This window comes from Paroedura picta, chromosome 3 (genome assembly GCF_049243985.1).
Source record: "Paroedura picta isolate Pp20150507F chromosome 3, Ppicta_v3.0, whole genome shotgun sequence".
In the NCBI taxonomy this organism is placed as follows: Eukaryota; Metazoa; Chordata; class Lepidosauria; order Squamata; family Gekkonidae; genus Paroedura; species Paroedura picta.
The window spans coordinates 115,839,045-115,852,443 of record NC_135371.1 but is presented as its reverse complement, the minus strand read 5'-3'; the positions used below and the strand labels follow the sequence as shown (position 1 = coordinate 115,852,443).

The 13,399-nt window shown below is 41.5% G+C and overlaps 1 protein-coding gene across 1 annotated transcript in view; it reads right to left on the bottom strand.

Annotated features, from left to right (window-relative positions):
- ATP10B (ATPase phospholipid transporting 10B (putative)) overlaps window positions 1–11,993 on the bottom strand; it is a 187,511-nt gene extending 175,518 nt beyond the window's left edge. Inside the window, exon 1 of the mRNA XM_077327217.1 lies at window positions 11,861–11,993. The gene's annotated coding sequence lies outside the window, so the exon portion shown is untranslated. The remainder of the gene's footprint in view (window positions 1–11,860) is intronic.
- Between the last annotated feature and the right edge of the window lie 1,406 nt (window positions 11,994–13,399).

Sequence of the window (13,399 nt, the reverse complement as noted above, 5' to 3'; positions counted from 1 at the left end):
GCAATTTTGAACAAAAATTCTTCCACCACTTCTCCAAACATCAGCAAAGAACAGGAACTGGGAGTAGGGGCCTGGCAGTCTTGTTTTCCTCTAGAACTAAATGAGAGGTTTCCAGATCACTGAGCCTTAAACCTGTATAGTCCAGCACTATAGCATAATTCAAGACCAGCAGAGCAATTCTAAACAGAGTCTGCTAACTTCAGTGGACCTAGAAAGATGTAACTTTCCTTTGGATTGTACTGTGAGAAGGAGGCCCTATTTCAAAATCCTCCTGAAAGGCATTTGATCTTGACATTTGGTTTCAGAGGGAATGATGATGGATATCAGAGTTTTTAAACTATGGCAAAATATTCCTGGTTTCAAAGCACTGAACTTAAAAAAAAAACAATTTAGAAACAATGGTATGGCCACATGTAATTAAAAATGCAGAAAGAAAGAAAGATCAGTTTTGTTTTCAACAGTGTATGTAACAATCAGATATTAATATGGTTGCTATGAAACAGATGGTGGAGGCACTAGAAACCCATCTGCTGGGAAAAGTAGGAACTGATACTCACAATAAAAGGTCTGTGAACCAAACTGAGCATCCAGCCAGTTCAACAAGGCTCAGATCAACATCAAGATTCTATCAATTATATTTTAAACTTAAACAGATACCATTTATAGTAGGCTAAAACTTGCAAATGAACCTAAGCATTTAGAAAAAAGCCTATGTAAATTAATGAAAATTTAGTATATGTCACTGCACTAATGATACTAATACCTAGAGAGAAAACAAAATCTCTGGTTTGCTTGATTAGAAACTTAATAGACCGGTTCATTTGTTGATCAAGCATTGCATAGTAAACCTGTCTGTGTTAACTGAATACTTTTGGTAATGTCTTACATTTAAGAGCCAATCTTTTCACTAAGCCTTTCATCTGTATAAATCTTTAATTTCATACATCAAAACGTCCACTGACTTTCTCCCCTTCCCAGTGGAACACACACACTTTAAAAAGCCACTGTAATCTTTATGACTAGTAATTATTCTGTTTCAGTGCCAGCCAGTATCCAATGCCAATGAATAGTAATAAAGCATCCTACACAATAGGTATGTCTTCTGTGCAGCTGTAGAAGGTGAAAGTAAAGGCTGAGCCACTGGTATACTTCTGGGGTTATTTTCTGGCTGGCTGATGCTCCAGACCGTGCAGGCAGATGCAGGTGCAAAGGGGCTTAGGTACGAACTTAGATCCTGTATATTATCTCTGGCTGCTATGCCAGCATACAGCTGCCAGCAGTCCCTGGAACCAGGGAAGCAGAACCGATTGGTGAGACAGGGAGCATGATCACACAAATAAAAATAAGCTCAAGAAACATGGAACAGCCCAGCTATTGATGGGCTCTGGAATCCCTTGAATTACCTTGGCAGCTATTTGTTATGACATTCTGGATAGCAGTATATTGCTCGTTAGCTCATAATACTCGTTGCCATTTGGCTCCTGTCAGCAAGTGAAATGGAATGCTGGGTGGAGGATGTGCTGGCCCTGATGGCTTTGGGTAAGGCTGCTTCAGCTTTTAACACATTGGCTCCACCTGGTTATTCACAGAAGATTTCTGTAAGGAGAGTAGATCAGGGGCCAACCCGAGTTCCCAGCTCTTACACTTGAGATTACACCCCCCCTTTTGAGTTTGTTGTTAGAATTAGGGGGAAACTAGACATGAATGTAGAAGTTTGTTTTTTCCTTCGTGTCCAGAATGATTTTTGGTCTATATCTTGCAGCCTGGGGCCTGTGATGGTCCCATGCATCAGGATTAGGGTAGTCAAACTACAGCCTGGGGCCTGTGATGGTCGCATGCATCAGGATTAGGGTAGTCAAATTTACATCTGATCTACAGACTACAGAGTTCAGTTCCTTGGTTGCTCTTAACAAACACATATATTCTGTGGAATGTGTAGATATGAGTCTAGTAGCACCTTAGAAATCAACAAGAATTTCAGGTAGGGATGCCAGCCTCCAGGTGGGACCTGGGAGATCCCAGACTACAGAGATTAGTTCCCCTGGATAAAATAGATGCTTGGGGAGGTGGATTCTATGGCATTGCACCCCCCTGAGGTTCCTGGCCTCCCCAGATTCCATTCCCAAATCTCCAGGAGTTTCCTAACCTGGATCTGGCAATCTTACCCGCCCTCCCTCACCAGTGGCTATGGAAGAATTGGCAACCCTACCTTCAGAGAATAACCTTTTGAGTGGCGTTGTGTCTGTGGACATACTGAAGCCTTGAGCTCAGAGCAAGGGCTGGAATCCTGAGCACTTGTTAGGGATTCGCCTGTCCTGGTTTACAGCAAGCAGACGTATGGACCTACCATGGGCCTCTGTTAAGGGCCAATTGTGTGTGTTGGCAGGAGTCTCAACTCAAGCATGTCTATAGGTTTCCCTGTTATGATTGCATATGTTCAGTATTTCTGGTTCCAGTAAAGTTGTTGGTTGTTGGAGCCGAGTGCCCATGTCTTACTGAACCCACATATTTAATAAGAGTCAAAGCTCCTTCCTTGAGACACATTTGGCTCCTAGCTGGTGCTACAACTAATGACACTTCCTATTTCATTAGCAACAGAAGCAGGTCTAGATGCAGGTGGAACAAGACTTGAGTGATGTATGGGTCCACTCTGATCACCATTCTGACTGCCACATTCTGAACCACTTGTCACTTCTGAACAATCTTTAAGGTCCTTTCAATATTGCTATCTTGGTGTTATGCACCATATGAACCACAGTGGCAATATCCTTCCTGCTCTGGAAGAACTGCTGGTGGTCAAAGCTTGTACAAGGCGCCATAGTCCCCTGTTTATCCAACAGCAGGCCTGGGTCCAACAGCACCCCCAAGCTATGAACCTGCTCCTTTAAGGAGAGTGCAACCCCACCTAATGTTCACCCACCTTTGAGATCAGAGATGGCTACAGGGATCAAACACATATTCAAGTTTCTGGCAGAACATTATCTCTTAAGTGTACATATACATATTGCATTTCACAGAAATCTCATGGCATTCTGTGCTATCCTGTTCCTGGTCTCTTTGAAAATGATTGCAGGGCTTGTTCTGGGGTTCAGCTTGGAATGCTATCCTGATTCCTTAATCTCCAGGTGGGGGCTGGAGGTCTAAAATTACAATTCTCCCGAGAGAATTTATCCCCTGGAGAAAGTAGCAGATTTGGAGGGTAGACTCTATGCATCATGTTCTTGCTGATCTCTCCCTAAATGCCACCCTCCCCAGTCTTTGCTTCCAAATCTTTAGGAACCCAGAGTTGGTAGCCCTAGTTCTGCATCCAATACAACAGGATTCTTCTTACGTATTAATATAAATAAAACCAGATCCACCTACAGAACAAGGATTATGGTTTCTTAGTATAGACATCACAAACTTATATTTTAAGAGGCCTCTTATAATACTACTAGCAGACATGTTACAAGGCCCTTCTCCTATCTAGATATGTCATTTGAGAAAAATTTCCTCCTTTTTACTTCCCCCCTCAGGCAAGTATATGTACCCAGCCATTTAAAAAAAGGGATATTGTTCCCAGCAATAAAGTGTTTCTGTGGCAGCAAAACTAGCAATCATCTGTACCCTGCTGCTTAATTCGGGGGGGGGGGGCAGGATAAGCTTTCGGTCACTATCTGCAGTATTATTGCCACCTGCCAAAATCCTCTGTGTGGATGGGTTCAAGAATACATTGATGTTTAGTGAGTTTCTGTGTTTAACTAGATGCTGTGCACCACTGAATTCTAACACATATCTGTTCTTTGTTCCATACAAATATAATGGCATTTCCACATGTGTTCCCCATTGGAAACAGGCTTCCTCAGGAGGTGGTGGGTTCTCCAGCTTTGGAAATTTTTAAGCAGAGGCTGGATAGCCATCTGACGGAGAGGCTGATTCTGTGAAGGCTCAAGGGGGTGGCAGGTGACAGTGGATGAGCGATAGGGTTGTGAGTGTCCTGCATAGTGTAGGGGGTTGGATTAGATGACTCAGGAGGTACCTTCCAACTCTATTATTCCATGATTCTATGAAAGATAATCAGAAGAAGAAGCAAGTCCCCTTCTAAAAGCCAGGTTTCCTGCTGGCATCCTCAAACTAACAGCTAGAAGCTCACCACATTCTTAGGCAGCCTATTCCACTGCTGAACTACTCTGATATCCCCCCCCCCCGATATCTAGCCAATATCATTCTACAGGCAGTTTAAACCTATTGCTGTGGGACCTGTCCTCTGCTGCCAAGAGGAACCTTTCCCTGCCCTCCTCTAAGTGACAACCTCTCAAATAATTAAAGACAGCAATCACGTCCTTTCTCAACCACCTCTTCTCCAAGCTGAACATTCCCAAGCCTTTCCTCAGAGGGCTTGGTGCCCAGGCCCTGGATCATTCTCATTGTTCTCCTATGAACCCTCTCAATTTTATCCACATCATTTTTGAATTGAGCCCTCCAGAACTGGACACAGTACTCCAATGCAGTATACAGCAGGACTGTGACTATGATTTTGATGTGATGTCTCTGTTGATACAGCCCAAGACTGCATTAGCCTTCTTTACCACCACATCACACTGTCTGCTCATATTTAGCTTACATCCACAAGTATCCCAAGATCACATTCACACACACTGCTACCCAGAAATGTATCTTCCATTCAGTATGATTGCTTCTCATTTTTGTGACCCAGATGTAGAACTCTGCCCTTCTCCTTATTAAATTGCATCTTGTTCTCATTTGCCTACTTTTTCAGCATGTTCCTGCAGTTGCTTTTGAGTAAAGAGAAAGGGGAACTTTAACAGACAAAAATGAATCTCTTGAAGACATGATCAAAAGAGTTAAGAAACAGAAACTCCAGCTACATAGGGTCCCACAAGATTTGGGGTGGGTTTAAAAAAAAAATTAAACATGTTTATAGTCTTTCCTGCTTTATCTACAACAGGAGGCTCTAGGTAGCTTACAAGGCCCTTAAAATAAGAAAAACACATCCTAACCGCAACATGAACAACATAAACACATGGATCGAAGCAGTCTCCACAAGTACAACTAACCTATAGGAGCAATAACTACAAAACCAGAATGTCCTGTTAGAGTCAGTTAATAACCGGAAAACAGAGGTGAGTCATATTCCCCGTTCTGAATTTTCATAGATATTTTAGTCCCTCCTAGGAAATGATTTCAGTGATTTTTGTGGGGAGGGGCTGTAAAGGGTATGAAAACATTCATGGAAGTGGCCCTGTTGCCAAGGCAACTGAGCAGTGCTTTGTGTTGCAGAATTGCAACACCTATCTGGTCAAACAGGGAGTATTGGCCTGGCAGAGTCCTTTGGAGAAAGGTGAGGTAAAAATGCTGAAAAACAACCAACCAACCAACCAAACAAGTTCTGCAGCAAAGAGATGCCTTCCCTTCTGCGGCCCATTCAAAGTGAGGGTAAGACAATGACCTCCATTTGTCCTTACTGACTACAAGGGCTACGAGGTGCTGTGAAATCACCACATATAAGTTGTGACAGCTGATTGGCTGGGAAGAGAAAGAATAAGCTTCTCTGAATGCCAATCCTTTCACAGTTCAGGGGAACTATGACTTTGAAAAAGCACCCAAAATGCATGGAAATCACAAGGCATCTTGGGCACTCTTTGCATCCCTTCAAAAGCACATTTTGTCATCCTGAAGATGCTCATGAGTAAAAATCCAGTTAAGCTTTGCTTGGATCCCTGGGCTCCTATAGGAGAGAAAGTACTCTGCCAATGAATTACAGCCAAGAGTTCATAACCTTTCACACCATTATTAAGACAGCACTAATATTAATCTGTTTTAGAGGCGATTAAAAAAATTACAAACCATTTTGTATTTTTCAGCCACATAAAATAACATTGGAACAGCACTACCTTTGAATAATAGAAAATGTCACTCCAAGACCATAATTGAAGCTGAAAAACAGCCCACAGTTAACATTCAAATCAAGTAGTGGAGAGCATTGGTGCAAGTCATTAGAAGGTCGTAGGCAAGAGCTTGTGACTCCTTGAATAGCAATTAATCCAAATCAATATAGAAATTAGAGAGAAAGATTAGAAAGTGGTGAAATTTACACAGTGAGAGCTAATTTATATTTTAACAAATTGCATCCTGCTGCACAATCAGGAAGGTCAGAATTAAGATTCAAGCCCAAGTTCCTCACTGTCTCTTCTTATTAAGTGCCAAGGCACGGGCAGCCTCGAGCAAGAGGTGCAAGCAAAAGGGAAAACATAAATACAAATAAGATGCTGCAGCTGGTAGAGTCTCTCCATATTCCTTCTGAAGTTAAATGAGAGCCGTTTATGAGAAGCACAACCTTCAAAAATTTTGCCAGGACCTAGATGAAGTGATCGCTGTTTTTCGAAATGTAGTAGAGATGTCCACCTGCTTATAAAATATTTTGATTCACAGGACATTTGCTAAAGCTCCAGGTGGGTATCTATTTTTATGTGCTTGAGGATCTCAATTCAGTGGCTGTGCCAAATGATGTGAAAAATGAATATGAGGTCACTATCAAAACACGGGGTGTGCAGCATTTTCTAATGGAGGTACCTTTATAAAGGCTCACTGCCAGCATTAGCCTTCTGCTTATCCACAAGTGTTTCTATAGGCACAGAAACTAGAAGGATATCTGAGGGTGGGGGAGGGAGGATGGGATAGGTGTCCAAGAGCATTATTTTCCTGAAATCCTTGCCATGAAAATATCAGAGAGCAGGGAAGAGCTCTGGGGTTGAAAGATGGGATATAGAGTTATTAAACAAATGACTAAATGTTCTCTCTCCAAACTCTACAGAGTGCGTGCCCAGAATTTATGGAGGATTACAAGCAGCAGGTCATCAATGAGAAGACGACTTACTGCTTGTGTTCCATATGTGTCTTCTTGGCTAAGCATCAAAGAATTATTTTGCAGCAACACCAGCTGGCAGCCAAAGGTACAAGAGGATACAAACAGGGACTTCCCAGCTCCCATATGTGGGTACTGAGGAGAAAGTTGGAAGCCAAACATCCTTCCATAATCCCTGGAATCATCTAGCAAAGCTACTGCTACCAGCATTCAAAGGAAGAAGAGACAGATCAGGAGCAATACCTTACTGAGAACTTTTCTAGGCATCTTCAAACCTTATAAGATTGTATTATTGTAATTTTTATAGGGTATTTTGGAAGCCCTTTTGTGGTTAAAAGGTGGTTTAAATAAATATAGACAATATTTACATGCTTCATTTCATCAGTGGCTCTTAGGAAAAGTTAGAATTTGTTTTCGTAGAGATTAAATGGTAAAAATAAGTTAATAAAGAAAGAGCACTCTGTTTCTGCTAGCAATTCCACATGTGTGTTAGTCTGCAGGAGTGAAATAAAACCAGTTACATCTTGAAGGCTCTGCTCAGCTGTTTAAGATATTTTGGCACTTGTTGACTCCTAAGCCTGTGTCTTCAAATTCTCAAAAACTGATGGTTAGCTCTGACACTTGTGATAAATTTTTGCTGAGAAGATCTCTCAGACACATTTTGAGTTGGGTTCGTATTCTGATGTAGTCAAGAGAGTAGAAATGTACAGATCTATTGAGGGATCATTTAGACTCAGTATGATAGATTCCTGAGGGATCTTGGGATATGTGAAAGTCACTACGTGTATTTCAGATTCTTGTCCATTCTGGTTGCTGAAATCTTATAAGTATCACATTAGTAAGTCCCTGATAACCATCTCCTTTCCTTTCACTGTAGAACAAGTGGTCAGCTATCCATTAATTCCAAAAGTATTGCTAGAGAAGAATGATGTAGCCAATTATTATTTGGTCTCTAATTTGCCCTTTCTGGGCAAGAAAATAGAGAGAGAAGTTTCAGAACAACTCCTTGTCTTTCTGGATAGCTTATCTAAACCCCATTCAGTGTGGTGTTGGTGCTCTTATGGGATTTATCAGCAGCCTGTAATATTGTGAACCATGACATTTTTTTGAGACATTCGGAGCTAGAAACAGGTATTAAGGAATGTGTTTTGAATTGGCTTAAATCATTCCTTATGGACAGAATTCAGAAGGTGGCTGTTGGAAACCAGTTATCACCAGTGTGGTACTTGTCCAGTGGGGTTGTAGATGGCTCAGTCTTATCCCCCCTGCTATTTAATCTCAATGTAAAGCTCTAAGGAGACACCATTCAGATCAGTTTCTTCATTCAGGTTGTCAGAACTATTTGGGAAAGCTGCCTTGGAGGACATTATGCTTCCTAAATTTGGTAAGGTCCAGCTGACACTCACTGATTCAGTTAAGAGTCTAGGGATTCAATTTGACCCAGCATTATTACTGGTGAAGAGAGTCAAAGCAGCTGTAAAAATTATTACTTTCATTTTCATTTAGCCTGGAAGATGGTTCCCTACCTTGACTCAGCCAGTCTGGCCACATAGGTCCATATTGTAATGTACTCTACAAAGGTCTTAAAGTAAGCTCAGAAAGCAGCATCTTGGTTTGTAAGGGAAGCTAGGAAGAAGATATAACACCAATTCTGCTGTCATGCCATTGGCTACCAGTCAGTTACCAGGTTCATTTCAAGGTGCTGGTTATTACCTACAGGGTCCTTAATGCATTGGAGCCGCACATTTACAAGATCACCTCTTCTGCTGTGCTCTTCTGTAGCAGTTTCAATCAAAACCTTCTACTAGTGCCACCCTGCAAATGAGTAAGATTGGCAATTGCTCATACACATTCATTTTCTGTTGTGGCTTTTACCTTGCAGATCAGCCAACCTGGGTAGGTCAGGAAGATGCCTACACTTCTACCATTCTGCAAAGTGTCCAAAATAGAAATGTGAAAGGCTAAAGAGATGGCTTTTAGAAGGGAATAGGATGCAGTCTGTTGCAGTGTTCATTATATGTATAATTTTTTTTTAGTGCACTGTCTTCTACCTTTATAATCCACTTTCTGTATTATTTATGGTATATCATGCCTTAGATGTTTTATAACTGCGTTATATTATAACTAGCATTATAGCCCGCTGTAAAAAAAATACAGTGGGCTCTAGGGGCCGGGGGGACGGTTTGGCTTCCCCCCCCACGCCGATGTAGAAAAACGCTCCCCAGGCCCCGGAGAAGGCGATCCGCGGCTCGGGGAGGTGCCCTTCCTCATCCCGGACTGGGCCCGCCCTTGGGGCCCTTACTGTTTTATTTCTTCCGCTCCACGAGGAATGGTTAAAGATTTTGTGAGCTTCATTTAGTTTTATTGTTTATTCGAAGTTTTATGCATTCTGATTGCATTGTTATATATTTTGTAAGTTGCCTTGAGTCCCAGTGAGAAAAGAGGCCTATAAATAAAGTATGTAGGTAGATAAATACCATATATTTATTCCAGCATAAGCTTTGGTGAACCATTGCTTACTTCATCAGATGTACTGCAGTGTTGTATTCATTACGTGGATGCATTTAGATTCATAACAAAAATGCTGGGAGTTACAAACATGTTACAATGAATGGCCAATTTAAAACAATGGGTAATTTCCATTGATCTCTCCTTCTTAACTTCTATAATTTCTCCTTTAGTCATTACCTCCTAATATAATTCCTCCTATTCTCACTTTGCCCAGTGCTGAATCTGCACGGAGCTTTTATTGCAATCCCAGGTCGATTCATTCCCTGCTGTCTACACAGAATGTAATTTCCATTTGGATTTTAGGCGATTTAAATTTTCCCTCTGCAACAAGCATGATTGATCTGGAGTGATCCTACCTTTTGCCCGCGATATCCTGGAATGGATAAAGGTAAAAGTATCCCCTGCGCAAGCACCGAGTCATGTCTGACCCTTGGGGTGACGCCCTCTAGCGTTTTCATGGCAGACTCAATACAGGGTGGTTTGCCAGTGCCTTCCCCAGTCATTACCGTTTATCCCCCAGCAAGCTGGGTACTCATTTTACCGACCTCGGAAGGATGGAAGGCTGAGTCAACCTTGAGCCGGCTGCTGGGATTGAACTCCCAGCCTCATGGGCAAAGCTTTCAGACGGCTGCCTTACCACTCTGCACCACAAGAGGAGTGGATATAACCCTTGATATTTGAAAAATCAGCATGAGAAAGCATGCAGCTCTCTGCTTTCCCCCAAACTCTTTTGCTGCCGAGCCTCCAACACGCTGATTGGCCACTTCAAAGGCTTCCTAGATGTAAAACTTTCCTCCCAAGATGTATTTTTTCTCTTTGTAACTGTGCTCCCAAATCAGGAGAGATTTGCCTTGTTCTCTGAGAGGCTGCTGCTGCTGGCTGGCTGGCTGGCTGCTTGTCTCCCCCCACTCATTAGAGAAAGAGCCTCGTGCTGCACTAGGCTTCTCCACCGGCAGTCAAAAGAGGAGAAATAAACATGCCAGCTGGACTTCTTCAGCCCTTCCTGAAGAAGACCTGGGTTCAAATCGATCTGAATTCAACAGGATTGACAATGGAATAAACTAAGTAAGTGCAGATTCAGCACAGGACCAGCATTTTCTGGAGATCAGTGGGCTGGCTTGGGAGGAGGAAGGCAGGAAAGTTCCATTCGGCCACTGGAAAATTTAAGTCTAGCTCTAACCTCAGAGCAGTTGGGGATCAGGTAGGCAATGCAGATCAGCAAATAGTTTTCTGTGTATATTCCAAGGGATATTATCTTTTCTATATTGGACCACAGCAGAAGCACATGTTCCCTGTCCAATGTTTTTAAATTTCTCCTGGTAAGGGACTTTCTTAGAGATACAAAAACATAAGAAGAGCTCTGCTAGATCAGACCAGTGGTCCATCTAATCTAGCATCCTGTCTCATACTGTGGCTAACCAGGTACAACAGGGCAGAGGGGCCAAGGTTTTTTCTCTGATGGTACCTCCCAGCACTGGCATTCAGAAATTTACAGCTTCTGAACTTGGAGGTTCCATTTAGTCACCTCTTTAAAGCCTTCTGTACTTGTGGCTATCATTGAACCCTCTGGTAGTGGATTCCACAGTTTAATCACTTATTGAGGAAAGAAGTACTTTCTGTTTACCAGCAAAATTGAAGATTGCATCTTCACCAGGAGCAAAGTAATCACTATGAGGGGAATGCATGAGAGAAAACACCATCACTTTCTCCTGGCTAGGGCAGCACCTCACATGTTTGTATTACTATATTGTTTACTGTTATACTGTGTTGTTATTTGGTTACAATTATTAGTTATCAGTTATACATGTTTTACAGACTGTTTTATGTATTGTTCTCTGTTATAATGTAAACCGCCCTGAGCCTCCGGAGAGGGCGGTATAGAAGTATGATAAATAAAATAAATAATAAAATAAATAAAATAAATACTCAATGTCTGTAGGTCATAACTGCACTACCCTCTGGCAGACAACCTTTTAGTGGCATACACTTTCCAAGACAGAGGGGTCATATATATCTCACACGATGTAAAAGGAGGTAGAGTGCTCAAAATTCAGCTTTGCCTGAGGTATGAATTGTTCCAAGACCTTACTTGTAGTCTCATAGCAGATCTAGTTATACAAAGATTGACCATGCTCATAGCTCTGCTGATCACTTTTTGAAATAGTTGCTCTCTGCAGGCTTAACAAATCAAGGCTCTGGGAGCAAATAATCAAGGTTTATGGAGATGAGAGGTTCTTCTGAGCTATTAACTGATTTTTGTGAGTTCATAACCTTTCAGGACTTATGCAATAAAAGTAATCATATGCCAAATTACAAATGCAACTACTGTTGTACAATAGTACATATGCTGAACTTAATACAATTTATGCCTAGGACTGAGGAGTCTTGGAACAACCAGACAACACTAGAGAATTATGAGTGATAACAGAAAACTGCAAAATAAACAGTTCTATCTCCCCCCATCCTTGGAATATTTATACTTACTGAAATGATGGATTTCCTTCCTTTTTGCCTCTAGGATTCCACTCTCTGAGTGACTTTGCCCATGTACCCTTGAAGAAATTGAGAATAGGGAGCACATGACTAAACTCTGAGTTCCAGTTCTCTCTGTCAATCACATAATAGATTCTCCAACAAGTTGAATATGAGATATTCCCAGAACCAAGTGCAACATCATTCAAGCTCCACTGTCTACTGGGTGCTTCCCCCCCCCCAAAAAAAAACCCCCACAGTACCTGTGAAGTCAGAAAGAGACGTAATGGAATTTACTATACCAGCAACTGGAGAAACTGGAATTTCTTGAGAACCACCTGACCATTTGCCCCTCCTTGTCCTTTGGAACATTTCTTTAAAGCTCAGAAAACTTGATGCTAAATAAGAATGTGAGGAGATAAGACTTACAGTCTAAATATTTGAATTTATCACCGACTACCATGGCATTGATAAAGACTGTTTGCCTCTAAAAATATTTGAATATGATAAGATATATGTAGAACATTACCACACAAATGAAAATCTACAAAAATGCAAGGAAAGCCTCTAGACTGCAGTCAAAAGCAAATATCTTCTTCCCCACCTGTTTCATATCCCCTTACATAGCTCTGAAGTCTTCATTGAAGTCAGGGCAGTGTGGAGTTCCATTTTGACGTGTTATTTTCTAATGGAGCTTCTTCCAGAATCACAGCTGCAGAATAATATGTGCAGCAAACCAACTGGTAGCAGCATGACATGGGAGACATTTACATTCCTGAATAGCAAAAGGGGAGGAAGACTGGTTCACCTTTATTTCTCAACTAAAATTGGGTGTCTCATTTTGTATTAGTGGATGGCAGAGCATTTTGATCCTTTGAAGAATGCTTTGATTGAATGATGCAAGAAAAAACATCCAGTTCTCTCATATAAAACTCTGGTGTCTCTCTGGGTTCACTGCTGCAAAGTACAGAAGGTGGCATTTGGAATGGAATTTGGAATCCTGAAAATCTCTCTCTACAGAAAATTGAGGAAGGATATCCAGACTAGTTTCTAGTAATCACCTGATATGCCATGTAATTTCTGGTCCCAAACAGCTATTGGTCTGCTACTAGAAGGACACCTGACTCTAATCACTGGACCTTTTCCTCACCCCATTCCTCTTGTCACCTTTCCCCCCCTTGCCAAAAATATTCCAAACTATTTTAAAACCTGGATAGAATAAATTACATGAAGTAAGCTTATCAATGTAAATTTGCTTTGTTCAACTGCAACAATGTGGAGATTTTGAAGTGCATGTTCTTATCAGATCACCTGCTGAATATGAATGATGTAAGATCATTTACGCAGCCTGCATTAGTTAATGAGCTTTGACTCCTGTGGAACACTCCAAGCTTCCACAGGGCTTGCAGTCAATCTTGTTCAGGGAGGTCTTCTTCTGTTCTTGTTCAGTTGGCCCTCCTGAAACTCATTGAGCCATTCATTTCTCTATATTTTATTGATTATTTATATTATATGAATGGCTGCTGTATGATTTTATTTTCTTATATGTGA